Source organism: Tympanuchus pallidicinctus, unplaced genomic scaffold (genome assembly GCF_026119805.1).
Source record: "Tympanuchus pallidicinctus isolate F22 unplaced genomic scaffold, pur_lepc_1.0 scaffold3, whole genome shotgun sequence".
Taxonomy (NCBI): Eukaryota; Metazoa; Chordata; class Aves; order Galliformes; family Phasianidae; genus Tympanuchus; species Tympanuchus pallidicinctus.
The window spans coordinates 64,985,006-65,005,303 of NW_026294747.1; positions in this window are offsets into that span (position 1 = coordinate 64,985,006).

The following is a 20,298-nucleotide window of genomic DNA, read 5'->3' on the forward strand; positions in this document are numbered from 1 at the left end:
TTTTCCTGCAGCAAAACAGTCTGATGTAATGAACTTTTTACACGAGCCATGAGCTTAGAGCTTTTGCTGCTATGCATGTGCCATTGATTAGAGTGGCTGCAGATGGTTTTATTTTAGATAATCAAGCTTGCTGGGGTTTGCCAGCATCAGAACAAAAGCATAGTTTCCCCACTTACTAACCAAATTTGCAGCCAAGTCACTTGAATTGATCTCAATTCTGATGGATGGTGAGAAAGTGGGAAGGGGGGGAACAGCAGTTTTCCCATATACCTCAAGCCAGGTGGGTCATACCTCTGCACACCACGCTTCACCTCCATATTAGACAAATTATACTCCATTTTGCTCCTAAACAGGCAAAAACAACCACAAATAAATGTTTTCCTTTAACAATTCCCATGCTGCCCGTTTACATGGTATCAATATACCAAGTGGAAGAAAACAAAGCAGAAAACAACAGCTACACACAAACACAAATGCCTCCAGAGCTGGAATTCTTCCTGTGAGATGTCCACTCTGAAGTCTCCAATTTATTTGACTTTTGGAGGAGTCTCTGACACAAGCAGGATAATGATGGTGTTTAAGAGCAGATGGAAACACCCCCCTCTTTGCTCCTTGCACGTGCAAAGGGATGGATGGGAACAGTGGGAGAAAAAATACCCAGCTGGGACTGGATAACCATTACCTTTTGCTCAGCCCCGTGCTGAATATCCCATCAGAGCCTCAGAAATGCATTTGCTTCCCAAAGTGGTGCTGGCATAGACAACAAGAAGGCTTGCTGTTGCAAGTGGTCATTATGTGGCCTTTAAAACTACACATTGTACCTATAGAACAAGAGTGAGAAGAAAAAAAAACAACAACAACAACAAACCAAAACACACACACAAAAACCCAGAAAAATGGAAAGAACAAAGAAAAGAATGCAAGAGATAAATCAATAAAAGGCATTTTGCAGCTGGGGTGACATAGACAAAGTGCATTCAGAACCACAGACACTTGACTTCGGGTCTGAGGGGAGAGGGTTGTTTTATTCTGTGCTTTGCCTCTTAATATTTTTCAGATTAGCAGTTTGCAATTCTCTGTTGGGCTGTAAGGTTTGGGAGGCACTGCCTGCTGGAACGTTTTGATCAGTGTAAGCTGGGGCATTTCCAACAGACAGGTTTATTAACTGATTTACTGACCACATGAATTTTGCGTAGTTGAAACAATTTAGCTGGTCTCTTTCTCTCCACTTTCCCCACACCTCCTGATTATTAATCATTAGGGAACTTTTTTACTTTTGCATGAAAACATTCCCCAGACAGTGCTGCATTGCCTCTAGTCACACACAACATGACAGATCCGCTGCTTTGCCAGAATTTTCCTTCTGCAGCAAAACATGGTACAAAGCAAGAGGGGATTCTCCTCTACATGGGAGACGTTTTGAAAAGATGTAATGTTTTCGAATGCACTTTCTGGACATACTGAAGATAATTGCTTATAGGCACTGCTATCTCAGAGAATTTTGGAGCTCGCCTTGGAGCTCTCCTTGAAGGCTTCTTGGAGAACTTCTCCTAGGAGAACTTGAGGGACTGTCTGGACATGATCCTGGGCACCCTTCTCCAGGAGTCCCTGCTGGAGCAGGAGTTGGATTAGATGGACCCACACGTCCTTCCAACCTCAACCAGATTCTGTGAAATGCTGCTTTGGCTCAAGAGACAGAGCCACTAACGGTCCTACTGTGGACTCCTTTAGAGGAACTGGAGCTGGAGAAGGAGGTGTCAAACACAGTCAAGAGAGGATTCACCCTTCAATTCAACAGAAATTTATGCAAGGTATTGGACCACCACTTTTCTTTCTTTCTTTTTTTTTCTTGGTTTTTGAATAACGTGCAACATGATGCATGAAAACAGCACAATGTGAAAAGATTACCCAATCCAAACTTCTCCCTATTATATGGACTTAATTTGCCAGCTCAAGAGAAAAATAGCTTCTATAAAGAACATTATCCATGTTCAATGATAAATTTACTCATTTGAAGATCTTGCTTTATGTTCTTTGCACTGGAGCTAGTTAAAAAAAGAAGATGAAGAAGAAAGCAAGGCTCTGAAAGAAATATTTTGAAAGAAAACCTTTCAACATTTGAGCAAGAAGGCTTCAAAAACTTGCATCTGTTCTCCAGCAAGTCAAACCACGGATATTTTTTTCCTCAGTATTTTGATTTTTTGATGGAGCAGTAACATTTTCAAGTTTGGAATATTTCTTTTTCTATTACTTGTTCTTGTGCAAAGAACATAAAGCCCTGCTTGTTGGAGGACAAAATTTTCTTGGTAGAAAACGTGTACCCATGTACTTGAAGGAATTTCACCCAAGCTCACAAACATATATATCCTCATGAAGCCATGGTAATGATGGAATATACTACAAATTATATGCAGAAACCAAGGCAAAGTAAAGAAAAACCAGTCCCTCAATGTTCCACAGTGAGATTTTGTTGGCAGAACATCATTCATGTTGTCCAGATCTCCTCTTTGTGCTTCAGCTCCAGACTCACCTCTTCCCAGAGACAGGAGGATACACAGAGGAGGACCTACAAGCACAGCACACTCTGCACCTTTACTTTTCCCTATAATTCACCAAATAACTCCAGAGTTAAGAGATAACAGAGGTAGTGAAGTCAGTTTTCCCACAAGCTTAACACATATAGAGGGATTCTCTCGTCTCCCCAGAGCCTTTCTCCACGGAAGGCATTAAAAGGATGTCCCTCTGTACTGTCTCTTTTAATGAAACTGGTAGGACTGAGATATCTGTGAGACCTATGTCAAATTAGATTGAAATAGGCCAGCAGTCTTAGAAGGTAGCAAGGAAATACTTACAGAGACACAGAGATCATGTAATTCTTATCTCCTGAGGAAAATAGGCTGCAAATACATACCCTGCCTTTTCTGAACACACATATACATGTTGACAGATCAATGATGAGTTATTTTATGGCTATATTTTTGTTTCTGTATGCAGAAACAAGCATCCTAAAATACATCAACATCCAGTGTCCTGATGGTCTACCAGAAGAAAACTGTTGTCAAGGTATTTTTGGCCTCAGTAGAGGCAGAAATATGAAGGCTGCATATTGAAGGTCTGCTTTTGCAGTATTGGCAGCCTAAGTTTGCAAACAGAGACAGGAGCTCCAGGCCAAACAGTAAGGCAACTCTTGGTTTTCATGGCATAGCCAATCACCTTGCTGTGGAATTATTTTTCCCAAATCAGTTTCTACACGTTTAACTCTTGGCACAGATCTTTCAGGAAGAAAAAATAAAAATAAAAATGGACTTCACTAAATCACAAGACAAAGACTTCTTTCAGAGGCTTGTTAGAAGAATAGGACCTGTATGTAAAGTGATATCCTCATTGTGAGTATGTAAGGGGATCTCCTCTGCAGTCAAACAGGGACCGCTTTCCTCTTAAAGGGGCTTTCTTAGAAGTGGTAAAAGACTTTTGCCAATCACTGAGCCATTCAAATCCAACTCAGGAGATCAACACTTGTCAGAGCCTGACAGCGATCCAGTTACCTTCTTTGCAAATCGACCGAGAGGTTTTCAGCCGTGCTCCTGCTGAACAGACAATCCCATTAACCAAGGCTCCCATCCCCGATTTAATGGCAGAGTCCTCCATCTGAGCAGTGACACAACCTCACAGAGCCTTGAGGAGCAGCTTATTCCCTCTTCCCTTCACGTTGCTAAGCCCAGGACAGAGCTAAGACACATCAGCAGCCTGCGTTTGTGTTGCTTCTGTACATGCTGTACCTGTTCTGTAGATAAAAAAGGAACTTCAATTTCCAGCGCTGTCAATGCAGTGACTTTTAATCAGTAAATTCCCTTTCTAAGACAGGCAGAAATAAAAAAAAAAAAAAAAAAAGCCCTCATCTGAAAAAAAAATCAAATGCATTTTCAGCCAGAAGACATAAATATAACCAGAAAGCCATTTGGAAATGCTTTCATCTGACAACTGACATGCTTAGATCATCTGCAGCCCACCCTGCGCTTTTCTCACTAGAGAAATTAAACACTAGGAGAGCTGCTCCTGCTTTGAATACTTCACTTAAATATTTTCTGGCACAGACTCTCCCAAAGGCAGCAGCAGCAGTCTTGTTGCTTGGGACAGGCAAATCTTCCTCTTCTTTTCATGAGAAACAACACTAAGTACCGTGAGACAGGTAGAAACGAGGTTTTGGAGAAATTCTTTTCTTATGCAAAACTTCTTGCTGGAGAGGTGCTGGCTCTCATTTCCAGAGTGGTGATCTTGGCTCCTTCCTCACTGGTGCATTTGCACCGATTCATTTTGGATCAGTGGCTGAATTTTGGGGTGCCTGATTCTCTTTGGATCTCCAGTACTCTCCAAATCCCAGTTTATGCGTGCATTCAGGAAGCATTTCCTTTCAGTGAGACAAAACAGCTCAGAGACCTGCCGTGCTCTGTAGAGGTCCTGCACCTCATGCTGTGAGGATCCTCGTGCAGCCAGTGCTCAGTGATACCCACATCTCCCCTCTCAGCAGAGGTTAATTTATGATAGCATCTGATCCTGACCAAAGCCACACTCTCCAAGGGGATGGCAGTGACCATGCAGTAATATTCACAGCAGTGGCTCTAGGGACCGTTCTGGCTTTGCGTTCAAGGTGTAAACAAACACACTCAAGCAGAACTGCAGCTCTGTGGTAAGAGGGTTCACCCATCCGCTTCTTACCTCATGCCCTTGTTCAGGGCATAAGAAGTTGGTGGAGTCACTATTCTTGGAGGTTTCCAAGAAGAGGGTAGATGTGGCACTGAGTGACATGGGTGGGTGGTACGGTGATGATGACTAGATGATCTTACTGGTCTTTCCAACCTTAGTGATTCTATGATTCCGAGTTGGTGAGTTGCCATTCTCAGTGACTTCTAGAAAAACTGAATAGTAAGCAGGTGGCTCCAGCTGAGTGGGCCTAAATCCCCAAATTCTCATTTTCTAGGTTTTTCAGAGGACAATTTCGCAGCCATGGATGGCATGATGCAATGCTGAGTCATATTTACATCACAGATGATGGAGGCATGTATGGAGCTTTACTCCATATCTATGCAAATCCACGTGATGTCCAAATGCATGCAAAGGTCTTTCTTTAGAGAGTTTTCTGAAGTGTGGATGAGCTTATAGAATCAAAGAATAATAGAATAGTTAAGGTTGGAAAAGACCTCGAAGATCACCAAGTCTAACCATCAACCCATTGCCATCATCCTCACCACATCCTTCAGTGCCACACTTCTTGAACACCTCCAGGGACAGTGACACCACTACCTCCCTGAGCAGCCTTTTCCTGTACATTACTGCTCTTTCTGAGAAGAACTTTTCCTAATTTCCAACCTGATATTGCCTTCTTATGCAGACTGCGGGGCTCTTTAGAGCCCTGGATTTTGCAGAGCAGAGAAAGAATGGGTACTCTGCTGGCAGTTGCTGCCCCTGGGTTCTTTCCACAGCCCCTCCAGAGAGCAGAACAACTTTCCTGCAGCAGAAGAACCTGCTGGAGAAACAGTCCTAACTAACAGGGCTGCAAATTAGCAGTCCTCCATGCATACATCTCCCAGGATTGAAACATTTGTTGAAAGTTGGACCCCAGCCAGAAACAAGCATTTGGTGAGTGCCTAAATTAAGTTAACATTTGCAGCCATGATAGACTTGGTCTAAAACACTAGGACACAATCAGTCGATTGAGTTATAGCATCTTAAACTGGCAAGGTAACTAATTGCTTCTTGTTGTGAGTTAAGCACAGTAGCTTATGTCTCAGTGAAAAAGGGGCAAGCTAAACTGCATCTCTTGTAACAGAAGCAGGCAAAGTATATACACGAGAATAGCTGCAATGTCTGAGTAGGAATTAGATAAGCTCGCTGCCACTTCCTATGTTCCTGTGTGCTGTATTCCTATGTTTACTATGCAGATCCATGTGATCCTTTCATTTAGAAGTGGTTACATTTCACTGGCAGGTGCCTTGGTGCAGATGGAGCACCATTTTGAAAAGAAATATATATCCTTAACGAGAGCATACCTTGGGTCACATCTCTACCACTCAATAAACCCAGATCTAGAGTGGCTAGTCCAGCTTCAGAAGCACTCTGGCCACAGAACACAAGTACAACCCTAATAAGAAAAACACCACCATCCCCCAAAAAACACCCCACAGCCAAACCCAGATCCAAAGCAACCTCAAGTATTCAAGGAAATTATCTAGTCGTGGAAGACTTTGCACCAGATGAGAGTTGTTTGTCCATACTCTTCTATCCAGGTTAGGGTCTCTGTCCTCTTCTGGTCAGTAGATGGGCACTGTGAACACCAGATTGCACACACTGGCTAATTTATTGAAATGCAATTGTGTGCCCAAGTCACATCCAGCTACTTCAGAGCAACAAAACTGCCTCGGTACTGCAAAAGCCACACCATTTTTCTATGCAATGAAAATAACATAGACATATCAGGTACAATTTAAATTTCTAAGTATTCGTGGCCATCTAAAATGTTTCAGTTTATCTTTTATGGACTATGCTGCCTCTGTGGAGGCACAGGGCTGTGGGTCTCATCTGGCTGGCCGAAGAGGACATCTCTATTACTCAAAGGCACTTCAAGCAGCACAAAAAATTACTTAAATCTTGTACTTAGAGTCAAACACACAGCAAAGAGGGCAATATCACTGGGGAAGCCATAAACACAGTAGTCAGACATTCACATCAGCAGCTGAAGTAGGATAGTAGCGTTCCTGCTATTACCTATACACTGAATATATCGTACTGTATTACATGCACCAAGATCCCTTCATTTAGTTTACTGTCACTACCCTATTCTACTTTGTTTGGTGGAGTTTTCCCCCTCCTCCCAGACTATTCCTTCAATGACACCATGTCATTTGCCCAGACACAAAGAAGAAAGGAAACACATGGTATGGTCAAAAGCCTTAAGTCTGAAATTCACGTACCAGCTCCATCATAAGCAACTAAGTTATCTCATAATGCCAAGTTCTGTGGCTTTCTATGGGGACAGCAAGCCAACCTCTGGCAAATTGAGGATAACTGCGAGCCACACCAGAAGATGGAGTTACACCAAAGATGTGTTGCTTGCTGCATGGGTACACAGGGGTTAGAAAAATGGCAGTGAAGTGAAGGCTGTAGTTCACACAAGAAGGTTTCACAGCTCATGATGCCAATTCAACTGCAAAACCTCCCGGTGCTTAAATGGTGGAGTTCACACTTCCTCCCCAGAGGGGACAGAAGGTAATAGTACTCAGCTGTGCCTATGACTATGCCAAATACCATTTGCTCATCTGAGATGAGCACAGATGGTCATATTTCTCTCTGTTTATTTTTGCTGAATGGCCTTTTCAGCCTGCCTAGTCTATGACCTTCTCCTGAAAATGAGTAGACTCATTTTTGCAGGAAGCCTGGATTTCAGCTTTCTTCAGGAGGCTCTACTGGTATCAGCTGTGAGGACACAGGTGGATGATGTAGTCTTTGTGATTTCAGCTCATCCCTTGCAGAAATGGAATAGCAGGAGCAGAGAAGACATCCAGATACACACGTGAAGAGTATCTGACCTGCTGCTTCTCAAGTATAGGTTATTTAGACTGTAACTAACAGGAGCCATAAATTATTGCAGTATACCTTAATACCTGTCACTTTCAATCTTCAGAGTAAAACTGCAGTTTAATACAAAAAGATCTTCTAATCACTACATTTAAATACAAAGGGGAGTAAATCACTAAACAATATTTTAACATGTCAAAGGTGATAAAAAAGGGAATGAGTAATAATGAAAGAGCACCTGCCATCCTGGCCACTGATGAGAAGGGAGATCTGTGGGTGTGGTGCTCTCTGAGGAGCTTTGAAAGTGAAGGGCAGGGAGTTGGTGGAGTCTAAGCATGATGAAAACTCAGTTCTACCAGGCCCAGCAATATCATAGAATCATAGGGGTTGGAAGGGACCTCTGGAGATCATTGAGTCTGCATCTCACACTGCTTGGTGACTCGATATTTAAAGCCTCATCTCTTGCAATCACAGAAACAGGTACAAAGTTTAGAGGGCAGCCCATCTGCTCAAAATAGCTCTGTAAGCAGAAACTGCCTATGGAGCAGGGATACGTCTGTGAAGGCCATAGCCCTTGGGCAGAGATCTGAGTTCACAGGACAGAGGTGATTTAACCCAGGGCATGGGAGGAGCTGTAATGCAGGGAGAAGACAAGATCTGGTCTCCTTTTAATTTCTGGTTTATCTAATAAGCTGCTGACTTTGGTGTGTCAAGGGCAGTAATGAAAAGCATGCCTGCTGCATCTATTATTGAAGAGTTTGAGACCCTTTACCCTTTGTGCTGGGTCATTCATAAATCCATAACAAGAGGGACAGTGGATCAGTATTCACATACTGCACAAAGTAGGGAAAATAAGGAGTAAGAACCATCCCTTTCCTCAAAAAAATAGAATGGTTTAAATAGAAACAAGAAAAGCAGTATCGCTTCCCTTTTTGAAGAAAACAGAAAGAGGAACAGAAGGTAGATGTCTGTGATCTCTGTGAGGCAAGAATTCCTGCATCGATTGTTGTGCTTGTCCATGGAGACAGCAAACCTGAAAGGATTGCCTATGCAACCACAGAAGTTGTTCCCTAGAGCCTGCGTCAGTCCTACAGGACATGGCTGGATGAACTGTCCATGCACACAGCATACAAATGCAAGGTGGCAATCATTAAAAGCATAGACAAACCCAATCAACTACTCAAAGTGATTATCAGAGGTCTGTGTAAGAGCCACAGCGTGAAATTATTCTCCCTGAGCTCCAGCAGCCTCCAAAACTACTCCAGTTCAGCTGGACTTCAGAAAGCATAGCACTGTATGGGATCTGACCCACCGCCTACCAGCACAAGCAGTTATATTTTGCACCACTTTAAAGACTCCTTCTTGATCCCTAACTCCCTGCTTGGAGAAATGAGATGCTGTTTGGAGACAAAACCTACCTGCTGTATAAACAACGACTCTCTGAGGAGCTAGCAATGGAGTAATCAACTGCAAGACACAAGAGTGATAACAAAGTCATTGTGCTGACCTGTATCTAGCTTTCCTTCTGTGCTGCTTGTCAAACTTCTGGAAGACATACCAGAGCAAACCAATACTTGATAGGATTTGCTGAAGCCAACTACAACCAAAACAATTTTTTTTCCTCATGTGCTTGAACCAGCAATACTACAGTGCTCCTGTTGGGACAACCAAGAGGATGGTCCCTAGCCATGCTGTCTCACTCTTTGTGGCTGGTTTAAACTGACAGGCAATCTCAGATCTCCTCTTGGAGTGTGTTAGTAATGCAAAGTCCAAGACAGTCTGAACTCCAAGACAGTCTGAACTTCAGAAACACAACCTTTAGCACTTTGTTCTGTAGGACAAAGATGCTCAGATAACACCCTGGTGGGACCTGTAGCATGATAACAGAGGACCAGAATAGTCCTGTTTCCCTCTCTGAGTGTACACTAGTACATTGCAAGGGCATCTTGAGGCCAAGTTCATGCCAGATGATTTTGTTTGGACAGTATGGGCCCTATTACCCATCTGTTCCAGCCTGCCAACAGTTTCAGCTCTAGTGAGTCATCAGTTGCTCAGATGTCTGCATCCAGAGGTGCCTGAAGCTCTGGTTTTTCAACTAACCCCTTAGGGTCAGATGGCAGTAAAGCAGACACTTTCTACTTAACTGAGCCATGGGAATTTCCTAACCTCAAAAACCTTTACTCCTAGAAAAGCACAGAAAGAAACCAATTATGAAAAATGAATAGCTTTTGAGAACCATTTTCCTTCCTTGCAGACCCACTTGTTCTAGGAGAACCTGTCCCTTTACAGGAGCTCAGGAGGGGTTTAATGCAGTGCTGCATTAAACTCTGGTTCCCCAGCAGGAGAAAGACATAGAGCTGCTGAAGCAGGTCCAGAGAAGGACACAAGGATGGTCAGAGGGCTAGACCACCTCTGCCATGGAAATAGTCTGAAAGTTATTGCTGTTCAGCCTGGACAAGCTTCAGAGAGATTTCACTGTGGACTTTCAGTACCTAAAAAGGGGTAATGTATTTTATTTTCAAGAAGGTAGATTTAGATTAGATATAAGGAACAAATTCTTCGTTATGAGGTTGAGACCTCCCTCAAGGTGCTCAAAGCCAAGTTGGATGGGGCCCTGAGCAGCCTGATCAGGTGGGAGGTGTCCCTGCCCATGGCAAAGAGTTGAAACTGGATGGGCTTTTAGGTCCCTTCCAACCCAAACCATTCTTTGACTCTGTGATTCTAAACCCTTTGCAAAGATTTAATGGAATGACATCTAGTCATTTCTTCAGCTGTTTCAGATCACCACTATGATTAGTGGTTTTGCAGACAGGACTCTTTTCCTGATTTGTGATTAACAGGATAGAGTTAACCAACCAGTAGCACTTTTCCTTCAGCGCTACCTCAACCTCAATTACTTCAGTCTCTGCTGATGTACCTCAACCTCAATTTATAGTCAAGTATTACATTTTTTCATTAATATGAAAACTGGTACTGCTGATGAATATTTAAGCCAATTCCCTGCAAGGTTAAATTCCACACCAAATGCACTTAGAATCATGGTTTGCACTGTTCATGGCCAGTATTCTATACCTAACTTTTAAAAAAATTCATTTTAATCCAATGCACTGAGTATCATGCAACATCTCTTCGCCATGTGACACACACCTGCGGAGAGCTTTTCTCTAAAACACAAATTTGCTCTATTGGGAGCACTCTGAACTCACTGTGGCCAACTGTGGGATCTCCACATTGTCACATGGAGAGGAGACTGCCTGGAGCTCCTGTGTTGCTCAGTGACCACAATGTCATTCTGGTAGCTAACACAGCTTACACTATTGCTCACCGATAATTAACAAGCATTCCACTGTTACACCATGGCAGTCAAGGTTGTGCATCATTATGAAGCATTCTTACTTGGTGCACAAGCCGAGGTGTAGAGCAGAGGAAACTGGGATGGTTTAACTATTTGAGGTGCCTTCCATAGTCCTCAATGTAAAGGTAAAAGCACTGTATGGTGCTGGTGAGTGATACAGGTGGCTTTCTCACAAGCAGGTGAACAGTTTTAGATTAACAAAGCAGAAATTGCCACTCTTTTTAATGGGCCACTCAAGGAAAACAAAACCACTGTTCTCTTCTGCCACTAGCCTTCTCTCAAATCCCATCTCAGCTGGATGGCAGAACTGGACAGAAAGCTATCACCCACTATCTGGTAAGCCTCACAAATATTAACCCTATATAAACAAGTAAGGGCTTTGCTTCACAGAGACTGATTATTGGAAATAGAGATAAAACTGCTCATTCTACAAGTCCTCACTTAAGAAAAAATAGATGGGTAAGAGAATTTAAACAAGATTAATGGATGTTGTCACAACCTTCTCTAATGACAAACAAGTCTGTCAGGGCAGGTCTCTAGCCCAGATCATTCACAGTGTAGCTTAGGTTGGAGCTAGGAAAACAAATGCTCAGCTATCACAGTACTGTGGTACTTACATTCGAGTCCCTGTAAACGTCAATGATTTAGGCACCAGGAGACATTCTAAGTGGTTTTATCATCAGCAGCCAAGCTAACTGAGCTCCTGCAGGATGCTGCACAATCACCATAACGTGCTCCATGCTTCTTCCCTGCCAAAGAAGGAAATACATGGAAGGAAGAGTTCTCCTCTTACCCAGCCATTTCCAAACACAAGCGGCAGATCCTGCATCAAAAGGCTGGAAGCAGGCTTAGCAAGCATTCCCTTGTGCTCACTCCATTGGCTCAGCAGGCAAGGAGATAGCAGGCATCTACTTTCACAGCTTGTTTCTACTTTGGGGGAAAAAACCCCATCCATACATGCCAAGTAATTTCATCAAACAAGATGGCTTCTGCCATCTTGTTGAGCTCTTTGCTGATTCCCACAGACAAAGAGGAAGGAAGTTAAAGAAGGGTAAGAAGTGGCTGTAATGGGAAAAAAAAAAAAAAAAAAAAAAAAAAAAGAAAAAAGTCTATGACTTCCCAGATGAAAAAAATAAATGGTGACAGTTTCCCAAGCTCTCCAAGTTGTTGCTGACTATTGCAGCATAATGTGCACCTGTTCCTGGGTAAACCAGAGAAAATAAGCTTGGAAGGGATGCTGGCTTACCCTTGCCTGAAGACAGGATTGGTTGCACTCACTTTTGTAAGCATCTAGATAAATTACATTCTTTAGTAACAGTATCAACACAAATATCATGAAGTTACAACACTACTACTGGGTTGAGGAGTGACCCATTTTCCCTATTTCCCCAAAGCTATCTGTAGGTTCAGACTCAGCTAAGTATCACTATACAATTCCTGTCTGGAAAAGTACAACAGTGACTTTTTTGCTGTTTATTTCAAGTGTAAAATCAGATTCTGTTGTTTTCAACAGCCACCAAAAAGAAGGTCCAAACTCATGAAACTACATCTGTGCAGAGGTCATGAACAGTTGGGCACCTTTCTGCTTGTAACACAGCTGAAATGCCTTCACTCAAGTGCTCCTCCCAGAAGACCTGTAAATGTTTTGAGACAATTACCTGGAAGTCATCAGCCCATCTTTTTCCACCTACAATGTCCACCAGAGTTATTTGGGCACAGAGAGGAGCAGAGATGAAAGCCGTGAAGAGAACATAACATACTCTTGTCTGAGAGATAGCAAGGATATTGGCAAATCTACCTTAGGTGTAAATCTACAGTAATTTTTAAGAGAGGCTCTGGTTTTGCACTATTAGATACAAGACAACACATGGTTTATGAACCTACTGTTGTGTCTATTCCCAGGGAATACCAGGTTAAAAATCCCCTAAATACTCCAAACCCACAGGAAAATTTGTGTATGATTTGTTTGGTGGTTTCTGCCAAATTCCCCTACTGAAGGACAGAGATTTCACTAGATCCAGAACAGCCTTCCTAATATTCCATTTACAACAGGGTGCATTCTTTAACTGTTTGTTTCTGTGCCATTGTTGAATGTGAATGGACTATATTAAGGGTTATATGTACGAGTGCAAATGGGCTGGCTTAAACAGAGCGATACTAATTAAATAATTGTACATCAAATTGAGTCTCGTTTCGTGACATGTCTAGCTGTGTTAAGTATCCTTCTGTATAAATAATTATCGTCTTTCATTCCAAAAACATTAATAATTGACCTTTATTGCTCAGCCTTAAAATATTTACCAGGACATGTTATACACTGCCTCCAGTCTTACTTTTGAATTTGTCACACTAAGGTACAAGACTTTGGCTGCACAAACCCACAAAGCTTGAGATCCCAAAGGGTTTTGCCTCCCAGGTGGGACTGATCACCTTCCCAGAAGTGTTCACAATCAAGTGGCCAGCAGTGGGTAGGTAGAAAGAACCATCTCACACAACCCTTTTCAGCAAAAGACCATTTACAGACTGGCTAAAACCAAAAGATTGTAATACTCAGCCTGCCGTCCAGGTGCAAGTTTCATATTAGGGTACTCTGCAGTGACACTAAGCAATAGCAGTATCTTCTGACTCTGTTGTTATCTGGAATATAAGGCAGGATACACTAAATACATGCACAACTTGGTATGGAAATGTCTGGGCTCTTTCCAAGTCAGTCTAAGCTAATCATAGCCAGACTTCATATGCAGATAAGTTCATCAGGTATTTTTTAAACAACAAAAAAAATACAACACAGCTCATTTTACATTGCCTGATTGTGTTTGTACTCTGAGAGAGAAACGATCATGTCATATACATAAACATGATTTCATAAATGCTTCTTAATCTTGGACTATTTTTCTCTGTCTGGAGAGGTAATCAGTTACTTAGATCAGTTCTGTTACAGGTCAGAACCCTGGACACCATCATGATACTAGGTCATACTTAGATAGCCTTTAAGAGCTGATACATATTATTGATCATCTAATCCAATCAGGACAGAACTTCTTTCTCCTATCTTCAGGCAGCTAAAAACTGCGAATCTGATATCAGCCTGCAGCCCAGGTTTCTCTCCTGTATGCCTATGCACCTCCAGTGGATTGACAGCCAAAACTTAGCATCTAAGCTGTAGGTGTTGTCCCCATAACCACCTTCAATTTTATCTGCAGAGAAGTCTGGTTAGATGTTTAGGCTAGGTTAACCCTAACTTTCATAAAATTACATGATGGCTGAAGCTTACACATGGACATGAAGCACAGACGTGGGCATGATGACTAAGTTGTTTCACTGGGGTTGGCTTCCCAACTGATGTACCTGCAGGACAGCAATGCACTCAATCACAAGGGAAAAGTTTGGAGCCAGCAGCTGCAAACAGTGGAGGTGATGAGGACACCAAGTTTGAGAATCCCATCTTAAAGTTGCCTCAGATAACTGTATCTGCATTTTGGGTGTCCTCCACTGCTGCTAAAAATAATGCAAGAGATTTGCCTTTCAAGACACTGAAGATGAGATTAACCTCCCCTACAGCTCCTGCTGGAACCCATGAAACAGTGAGCCATTCCCAAAGGTGAAAAACAGCACAAGAAAAGCACTGTATTTTTTCACTCCAAAACCCACAGGCCAGGCTGGGAAGCTCTTACCTTCAGTCACAGCCACGGTCAGCAGGATTCACCTTCAGAGGGCTGATTTTTCTTAGTGCTGGCATCCCATTGGGAATGTGACTGCTCAGCACCTCCAGAACACAGGCTCTCAAATGCTAACACATAAAGCACAACCTAAAAAAATCTGTCAGAGCACCAAGCAGCTCTCCCCTGGGCCTGCCCTGATGTCTGTTACCATTATAACTCAAGGCTTTGCTTCAGCATTTATCTGACAGAAAGAGACCATTACCCCGACAAAATAGTTTCCTACTCCATTGACATTATCACTTTATTGAGTCTTATATTAAGTATTTTGAAATATTTACCAGGAGGGATAGATATTATTGTATTTTTTAACTAAACAGTGTGGAAGGTACAGGGGAAAAGGATATGTCTACTGGTGTAAAAAAACAGGTCTGGGGTATAGCCTGCTCTGCTCCCAGGTGTCCCCTGGGCACACTGGTTCACTTCTCTTGACCTGCTTTACCACTTTCATGCTGCGATGGTGTATTTTCCCCTGGGACTTGGTGTCCAGTGGTGAACTGTTCCATCTCCCCATCACTTCTGCTACCATAGAGGTTAAGACAGAGGAGCAAGTGCTAGAGACATTTCAGCTTAGTTGATAATATTTATACAATAACGTAGTAACAGCCACTCATAAAACAGCCCTTGCCCCATAAAATTTACAATGTAAAGCAGACATACAAATGGGATGAAACAGCAGTAATGTTGGAAACACATGGTTTAGGGAAGCAGTTGACCAAGGCCATCAAGCTGCACATGGGCAGAGTTGAGAACTGGACCCAAACAGGAATTTGCCACCTCTGTCTGGCACCCTGCAGAAAACTAGCCTCTCCAGCTGTTTTCCAGGAACAGTTATCTGTCCTTTGACTGTGATGCTTCTGGATCCAATATGAGCTTCATCTCACAGACAGCCACTATCAAGCAGAAGGGACTGGCTTTCTCCAGGATATCCAAGGGCAACATCCATGGCGATTCCAGTCAGCTGAGTGCAGACAATAGCCACACTTATCTGAAATGCTGCAACACTGGCAGCTATAATGCACACTAAGTTAATCACTGGCATATTTGTAGACTGCCAAGTATATAATAGCGCAATAATGAATTTGTATGGCTGGGCCTATAAAAACTTTGCTTTTTATACTCAGGCATTTTAATTGACACAGAAATACATTTTAAAAGAGAAAGCAGGCTTGATGAGGTCAGCTTAAATTCCTTGGTATAATTACCAAGTCCATTGAACGCAAATCTGAAATCATTTATGTAAAGTTAATAACTTATGCCTTTAGTTTATAAGCACCACATTACATTTCAGGCAGCTCAGATCTTGGCTTTGCTAAAGTGGCTTGGCCTTTAATAAATTCCTCCCCACGTTTTTCATGTTATCGTTCCTTTACAGTCATGGTTTTCAAATGGCAGTGCAGGTACAGTGTGTTTAAATCACCATAAATTAGAATATTTCTTTTTTTTTTTTTTTCTTTCTGGCTGTAGCACCTTTATTGTAAGTCATCTACTTCTCCTTCAGCCACAAAAGTTATTACAGGCACAGGTCGGAAATGAAAAATACACCACGTGCCGTCTGCGAATGTCCCACACCAGACCCCTCTTGGAGCAGGATCACTTTCAGAGTTTTGCAAAGCATTTCAATCCAAAGTATTTTTATCAGCTCGGTTAAAATGACCTTCACATTTACCACCTCCATAGCTGGACAGACTTGTGTTTTATATAGCCCTGCATCATGGTGGCATTCAATCCACTCACGGGTACTCAAGGTGGCTCAGACTTCCGTGCATCAGACAGGAGGGTTATTAACCTGATGGAGCTGTTAGGTGCCCTTGTTCATTGTGGGGGATTTGGACTAGATGGCCTTTAAGAGTCTCTTCCAACTCAAACGATTCTATGATTAAAGCTTGTAAGAGGAAAAAAAATATCCATCACCCTAGCCCAGGATGGCATTAATGACTAGGTCACATTTGCTAAAAGCTTGGTTACCCATCATACGATGGGTAAAGCCTCCCATTGCCTTCTGCAGTTAGACTGGAGTGAAGATAATAAACAACAAGGAGTTCGTTGGAAACTCTGTATAAAAGGCTTCATTTCTGCTAAGCAACATGGGGTGAGGCTGTTAGAGGTGATGGCACCTGCATTCAGAAAACTTGCTTAACAGAAGCACCTTGTGAGCAGGTGGCTTTGAGTTTGCCACTGGATAAAGCAGGAGTTTGTGCATTCACAAATGGGACACTCAGGAAAAGCATCACCATGGACCATACTGGGATGCAGTATAGTGAGAAGTGCTTTGGGCAGCTTCCCCCGTCCCCTCCTGCCCAGCTTCCATCATCCTGTGTGAGCTCATCTCTCCCATGGATGTCAAAGAACTCCCATACACGGCAGTAAGATAAGCAGCAAATAATGCTGGGAGGAATGTGCTGAGCCAGCTGGTCCTTTGCACCCCGTAGGATGCACAGACCAAAGAGGCGTCTGCCACACATGTCACGCAGATGAAGCCAACTTTGCATTCAACAACTGCACCAAACAAAAGATAAAAGCAGTTTCAGCATAATAGATCATTCAAAAGAGCTCCAAATCCATGCTTCCACCCCTCCCTTTGTACCCTCTCTCCAGGTTGCTTAGCAAAAGCTGATTTTTATTTCCAATTAAAGGATTTCAGAGAAGCTTTTATTTATTATTTATTATTATTATTGTGTGACCACTTTGAATCACACTGCTTCATTCTGGTTCTTTAATCTAATTAAAAAAAAAAATCCGCAGCACACACATTTCCTTCCTGAGAAACGCTCCTGGTTTGTTGTTTAATGTTTTGCATAGTTACACTCAGGGCTTTGGTGCATTTTTAACTGGCTTCAGATTCAAGACTGCACCCCATCTCCACCAGCTAACAGGAGAGAGGCAGAAGCACAAAATCTCCTCTCACCAAGTCCCTGGGATCTGCTTTTGTCAGAGAGATAGTGATATCACAAAGGAGTCTACGGAGCCCTGTCATGTTTAATGTGCACAGGCTGACACTAAGACAGCAGCTTGAAATGCAGAGAAACACAAGTACAGTAATTGCAGCATCTCGCAGTGGCACTCACAACGCCTGACTGCCAGCCAAGAGGAATTTCCCAGGAGGATGTACAGTGAAACCTCCTTCTAGTGGGGCCAGAAACAGTGATGCTTTGTTACCAAGCAGTAACGAAGAAAATGCTTTTAATTCCATGCAATGTGAATCCTCAGATCCTAGCTCAGGTTTTGTGCTGTTTACAGAAAGGATGAAATGAGCAGCACTTGTGGTGTGCAATGGAGATTCTGTATCCAGAAAGGGTATTTTTTTTCAGAAGACACCAACACTCGAGTCGTACCAAGTGACTACTGAGGGTTTGGTTCTTCCATCTAATCACTGCATTTGAAATTCCAGTGGTGCTCTCATGTGGTCTATAGAGGCACACACAGGGCTTGCTGTGCTTATATATAGTGTATTTTTTAAGCAAAGAGTCTACAAAAATTTGTTAACTCAGTTCCACAGCTATGCAGGTGGATGAAGTAACCTGAAAAGCACTATTTTCAAAAGTTTGGGTACCAAAGGCATCTATGTCTGGTAAGAGCAGTACACAAACAGAAAGGCAATATGCTCTCTGCTCCTAGAGCATCCCTTAGGATGCCCAACAAGAGAAAGGAGCAAAGAAGAATACTAAGAAATAACAAAGAAAGGACAGTGAGTAATCCTCTGCATAGGGCAAACCTTCCATTTAGGTGCATTGAATCATAGAATCATTAAGGTTGGAAAATATCACTAAGATCATTTAGTCCAGTAGTCAACCCATTACCACCACGCCCACAAAACCATGGAGGACTTTGTCCTCAATGCTTAAGAGATGTTCAGTGAGGAAGAGTGCTGCCATGATAAAGATGTGTGGGGTGAAGTCCCATGGATGAGATTTTTGGGCACAGGGCTCAGAGTCTATGACCACCTCCATCCCATTTTCGAAGAGATATTAAGGTAGTGGGCTTGGGCTTCAGTGGCATAAAAAAAAAAATAAAAATATTTTCAGAGATGTTTTGGGTATCAAACTGCACCTAGGAGTGCTAAATACCTCAAAAAACGTCACCCCCTGTAGTATAAGCCAGAGTGCCAAGAATGAGGATAAATCATGGAATAAACCAGGATACAGGGATCAGATACAGGAAAAAGCAGCCACATCATGAGTTGCCACATCGGGTTACACAGAGAAGCTTGGATGCCCCATTCCTGGAATTGCTCAAGGTCAGGTTGGAGGGCCCTGAGCAGCCTGACAACCAGCCCATGGCAGGGGGTCAGCACTAGATGATCTTTAAAGTCCCTTTCAGCATAAACCATTCTATGGTTCTGTGATCCTATGAGGTGTGAGCTCATGCCTATGCTTTCATCCCACAGCAAATACAGAGCACTTTGGACTGGCTCAGTCCTTGGCAAAAGAGAGCCTGACACCACCTCTGCCTCAGGAGAAATTGGCCACAATTGTCAGGAGAGAATGGAAACCCTCTGAAACTGAGAAGTGAAAACACAGTATTTGCCACAGCTGGAGACATTCTTTAAGGAAAAAAAAAAAAAAAAAGAAAAAAAGAAAAAGAAATAAGTCAACTTTTCCTATTTCTGCATTTTTCTTCTGTAATCCTTCTGTGATCAGAAGGGAGTGGGATGAATACATTGCAGCAGATTACACTGCCATTATTTTAGGACCCATCAGAAATACTGCAATTTTCCAGAAGAATTGTTATCTCAAAATTGGAGCCTAATTTGGCAATGCTCAGGGGTTTCTGTAGATCAGATAAGATTCAAGTAAACATTTGAATCTTGTCAAGTACAATTTAAATACAAAGAAGAGTCTTCCTCAGCATTTTGAAACTCTATTTCATAATCTGGAGAGTCCTACCAAGCCCAGGCTTCATTTCTTTAGAAATTCAATTCCAGAGGTACACTTACAGACAGCAAGAATTGTGACAAGATATAATTCATACCAAGAATTTTGACTTTCAATTCCTTTAAAGTTCAAATTTAAGTTTTATTACAGCTCACTGTGTGAAATCTTCCAAGATCCCAAAAATGCACGTGTTAACAGTTATTCTTAAATGCCAGAAGGCATCATTACAATGGTCCTTTCCTTTGACCTTTTCTATAACCCATGCCAGATGAACACCTTTGACTCCAACACCTCAAAGCAACATCCACTTACAAAGTCATTCATTTGCTCTCAAACATATGGAGTTATTTCTCCACCAGCTGCCTAAAAACATGCAAAGACAGAAGGTATGGAAGAAGCAAGGTGTTGGGGATGCCAGCTTCTGAGCAAGCTATCCAGGATCAGGCCAACAATTTAAAGCTATCATCACAGTGTCCATGAAATTGCAGTGGTTTAAGTTCTTAAAGACAGTATACCGGGCTTGGCTTTTTACTGTTCATTTTACAATTCTGTTTATAACATATATGACACAATCAAATAGAAAACTCATGAGATGGTAGCTGACAATGACCTCAACGTTGGTGTTCAAGGTGAAGCTGTCACAAAAAAGAACATGCAGATATGTTTTTTCCCCTCTATTCAGTTCTCTTCTGCAGATGGGCTTCAGGTTTTTTTGTTTGTTTGTTTTTTAAACCAACATTAAGTTGCAAAGGACAACAGGAAATAGTCCTTGTTGAAT